General features: G+C 36.9%; 1 pseudogene; it reads right to left on the reverse strand.

Moving 5' to 3' along the window:
- Positions 1-1,157: 1,157 nt before the first annotated feature.
- LOC107541859 (ubiquitin-ribosomal protein eL40 fusion protein pseudogene) lies at positions 1,158-1,583 on the reverse strand (annotated as a pseudogene).
- Between the last annotated feature and the right edge of the window lie 3,710 nt (positions 1,584-5,293).

The raw sequence follows: 5,293 nt of genomic DNA on the forward strand, positions 1-5,293 counted from the left end.
ACTAATAGGCATTTGGGCTGTTTCCAGATCTTACTTATTGTAAATTGTGCTTCTATAAGCATAGGGGTGCATATATTCTTTCTGATTGGTGTTTCAGGTTTCTTCAGATATATTCTTAGAAGTGGGATCACTGGGTCAAATGGCAGTTCCATATTTAATTTTTTGAGGAAACTCCATACTGTTTTCCATAGTGGTTGCACCAGTTGTTTTCCACTTCTTGAACATCTGCTCTTTTTACCTTCTTATTCTCCTCATATTTTCTGAAAGCCTTTAGTCAATTTCTTCAGAGAAGAATAAGTTAAAATCTACATCACTCAAAGAATTGTTTTATTTCCCCCATTATACAATGTACAAAAATTATAAAAGGTGTAGGTATTCATTTGTAAAAAATTTAAATAAAAAAGCATAACATAATTTTTAAAAATGCATATAGAACCACTCAGAGTTTTGGTTTATTTCTTTCTAGTATGTGTATATATATATATTGAGAACACTTAAATGTCTCTTAATAAGAATATTTTCCTATCTTTAAATATGAATGAATATAAATCTCTCATTTAGACCATTTTTTTGTACATCATTTCTTTTTTTATGAACATTAGGATTTTTTAAGTTTTTTAAAATAAAATTTGAACATAAAAATGCAGTTTACATACTTATGGAAACATCTATGTGTATAATTCCCTGATAATTTCCTTTATTACAAACTTGTTCTCTACCCATTTTTTTTGTCTGTTTTACATCTCTCTTTTTAAAAAATCTTATTTTATTGATTTTAAGGAAGAAAAATGAAGAGGGGGGGGAGAGAGAGAGATAAATATCTGTTTGTTGTTCCACTTATTCATGCACTCATTAGTTAATTCTTTTTAAAATATATATGTGTGTGGCCCGGCCGGGAGTGGCTCAGCGGTTGAGCGTCGACCTGGGATCCAGGCGATTGGGGTTCGATTCCGGGTCAGGGCACATGCCCAGGTTGTGGGCTCAATCAATGACTCTCTCATCATTGATGTTTCTGCCTCTCTCTCCCCCTCTCCTTTCCTCTGTCTGAAATCAATAAAGATATATTTTAAATGTGTGTGTGTGTGTGTGTGTGTATTTTTACTGCTCCAGTCAACAACAGAGAAAGCTTATTGAGGCCCCCAGGGTCACAGGGTTCAGGTAGAGGCTGCCCTGTGTACCTGAAGTGATGGTGGAAGGGCCTTATTTAACCTTCTTGGGACACAGGTTGTTGGTGTGGCTGCACTTCTTGCAGCAGTTGACAGCACAGGGTGCAGGCTGGCATAACACTTGCGGCAGATCATCTTGTCACAGTTGTACTTCTGGGCAAGCTAGCAGAGGGAGGGTTCGATGCTGCCACCCCTCAGATGAAGCCCCAAGTGTAAGGTGGACTCTTTCTGAATATTGTAGTCTGAGAGAATGTGCCTATCCTCTAGCTGTTTGCCCACAAAAATTAGATGCTGCTGGTCAGGCAGGATGCCCTCCTTGTCTTGGATTTTAGCTTTGGCATTCTCAGTGGTGCCACTGGGCTCAACCTCAAGGGTGATGGTCTTGCCAGTCAGGATCTTTGCAAAGATCTGCATCTCTGCATCTGCTGGACGGCTGCTCCACCGCCTCATTGAAGACTATATTTTTTTTACTGATTTCAGGGAAAGGGAGAGAGAGATAGAAACATCAGTGATGTGAAAGAGTCATTGATCGGCCGCCTCCTACACCCAGGCATGTGCCCCACCAGGAATTGAACAGTGATCTCCTGGATCATAGGTCAATGCTCAACTGCTGAACCATGCCAGTGGTGCTCATTGGTTAATTCTTGTATGTGCCCTGACTGAGGATCAAACCCACAAACTTGACCTATTGGGATGATGCTCTAACCAACTGAGCTACCTGGCCAGGGCTGTTTTACCTCTCTTGATTAGCTGATGTGAACAAAGTCAAGTGTAAAGTAATTAGACACACATTCAAGAAGCAGATATTATTCGTATATCACTACACCTTTTTACACGTAATCCATTCTCACTGTTGACAAACATAATTATCCAGTGCCCTGCTGTCACCCACCATTCTTTGCCTTCCACTTTTATCCCTATATGAGATGGCTCTGTTCACTTCTTTTTCACTAAATGATATACTTTTAATGGTTGCCAGATTATTTACCCTTTAATCTGTTTTTCTAGCACTTTCTACCAAATACAATTATTCTTTCTCATTTAAATATCTCTTGCCCTGGCTGATGTGGCTCATTTTGTTAGAGCATCTTCCCTTGCACTGAAAGGTCTCGGGTTTGATTCCCAGTCAGGGCACATACTCAGGTTGTGGGTTTGATCTCTGATCAAGGCTCATATAAGAGGCAACTGATGGATGTTTCTCTCCTTTCCTTTCTCTGGAATTGATGAAAAACATATCCTCGAGTGAAGATTATAAATAAATAAATAAATAAATAAATAAATAAATAAATAAATAAATAAAAATACCTCTTAATCCTCTGTTATCTATTTGGTATATTCCAAACAGCAGCCCATTTTACACAATATCCTTTTATAAATAATAGTCTTTTGATAGCAATAGTTCACATTAACTGAGCACATAGTAAGTTTTACACACTGTTCCTTGTGTGCATTAACTTAGATTTGATGCTCAGGCAGCAAATTCTAATATTAGCCCTTTTTTAAAAAAATGGGGTAAGTAAGGTCAGTTGCCCCCAAATGTCACAGAGTTAGTCCAACAATTTGGCCCCAGAGCTTGTGGCCTGTAGGTTCTCTCTCATTATCTGTATCAATTATGTTTTACTTGGAGATAAAAATGAGGTCCTTTTCAATGTTGAGCAGTGACTGTGCTCCTAGGAAGATCAGATACTCTTTAGGAATTGAGTGGGGTTTTTTTTGTTTTGTTTTGTTTTTCAGTTTAAATGCTGGACCAGCAAAGTAGATACAGACAAAAAGATTTTATAGAACAAGTATGTCAGGATTAACTGGGGTGCCTCTTTAGTAGAACACCTGAATATTACCTTTGTCTGTGCATCTGGTTTTCAAAGATGGCAGACACATTAAATCATTCAGAAATGACCTTTATTAAAGGCCATTTCCTCCCAAGGCTTGTTTGTTTTAGAGATAGCCAAACCTAGAATTGTTATAATTACTTCTGCTTGATGTAATAAATCTCACCAACTATGATAGTATTTTTTTATTACATCTCAAGGACAGGTTCAAACCAAGAGAAGTTCAGAACGTGGCAAATAATGGCCAGCCAGTAAATTATAGACTCCCTTTTTGAATCATGTCTTATGATGCATGACTTTAAGCTCTTAATTATCCCAGGATGCTACAATGTCATCTTTGGATGTTCCTAATGACCCTTGACCTCTTTGGTCAAGAATATTACCTCTTACGGTGTCTCCATTTTAATGCAACTTAACCACACTTCTTGAAGGAGATCTTTTAGAATGAGAGTTGTTTCAAAATACTCCATTTCCTTCCCAAGTAGAAAACTGCTTTTTGGTTCTTTTATCTGGCTCCCAGGACAAAAGATTTTTTGGGAGCCAACTTGCCATCAAATCAACTGTTTTGCCCCAGATGTTTCTTTCCAGATTCAGCTCTCGAAATTCAGGCCCCTCTATATTCAGATCTTCAGCTTCCATTTGACTTCCCACTTTGTCCACTGAGAATTGTGGAGTTAAGTCAGGTGAGAAATCATTCCATCCCATAATCTGTAATATTGCTGGGGAAAAGGCTGTCTTTCTGTAAGAGAAAGTTTTACTCATTTAAACTACAAAATATTATAAGCTATAATGCATTGTCTAATTGGTTTATTTTAAAGAAAACCCATTAATAACATAGCTTTACTGTGTCAAATTGAATATCTTATATCTACTTAATATTGTCTACATTGTACAGATAATCAAAATGTGAATTGGAGAGAAAAATTTAACTAGATCAGACTGCTTTTAACTTACAGTTTGAATTTGAAGGCTCAAATCATGGTATTTTACATTCCAAGAAGGCTTTGAATTTTTCAGGATTCAATTGACTCACATATATCAAAGAAAGAGAAGTATGGCTATCCTTTATACATGAAAATTTCCCAATATTTACCTTGCAACATAACTCATATGCACTTAAATACTTGTCTAAGGGATACACATGGTTCCTCAGTAGTTAAACATTTGATATAACTGAAGCACAGTTAGCTTCCCCAATCAGGGCAGTTGTTTTGTAAATAAGTTTTATTTTTTTAATAAGAAAGTGGCTATGCACAGAGAGAGAACTGAGCACTGTCTGTTCTTAGAAGACACTCCTGTGGTAGTGGTTGGGGCTGTTAGTGCTCACTGCTCTGACAGACACCTGCTTCAACAGAGTAGGAGGAGGATGGGTTTTGGGTGTCAGACCTGCATCTCCAGTGTTGATTGCAGCCTTTTGGAAAGTGAAGCTTTATTCCTTTTTCAATATAAAAAAAAAAAAAAAATCCCTTTGGGATGGAGAATGTTCTTTTTATTTATTGGCTCTCAGCCTTGACTTGGTCTTGAAGTTTTTAAATTTCTAGCTCTTAAGTATTTTCACTTGTAAGTTAAATCCACTTAAATTCACACATGTGAGAGTCATTTTAGTTGCAGTGTGCACAAGTCCTTATACCAGGCACAATAAAAGTTCAGTTTCTTACCTGGCAAAATGGTACTAGTAAGAAGAGCAAAGCACAGTGACTGATAGACCCAGATTGCTGGGCCCCATATTCAGAAGTAGGTAATACTTATTGAATAGTTACTGTGTGTCAGACACAGTTCATATATTAAATCATTTAATACTGACAAATATCCTTTCCTTTAGGTGCTGTGAGTATAATTATCCACATTTACAGATGGGAAAAATGAAACAACGTACTCAGTTTTGGTTGATTTGTCAAAAGTCACACAGCAAGTAATTTGCAGAGCAGGAATTTGTATCCAACTTCACACTCTTAGCCCTTACACACAAGGCTCCTTATATATTTCTGTTTCATTCTCCTTCCCCTGCCACATGTAGTTACCATTCCTTCTCCAGCCCTTTCATCTACCTACCTTGAGTCTAATACTCTCTTTTATTTTTACTCATATTTTCCCCTCTCAGTATGACGCTTATTGCATCTAACAAATTTCAATATGAACCACTCTCTTGGCTCTTTTCTAAATATTTGATAATGCATGTGTTAAAATTTACTGTATAACTCACAAGGTGGGCAGAAATCTTTGGAGTTTCAAAATGTATATTTTTTAATCTTTTAATTTTCAATTTCAGATACCATTTTTATAGTCAGAGAATATTGT

This window comes from Miniopterus natalensis, chromosome X, assembly GCF_054644295.1.
Source record: "Miniopterus natalensis isolate mMinNat1 chromosome X, mMinNat1.hap1, whole genome shotgun sequence".
NCBI classification, from domain to species: Eukaryota; Metazoa; Chordata; class Mammalia; order Chiroptera; family Miniopteridae; genus Miniopterus; species Miniopterus natalensis.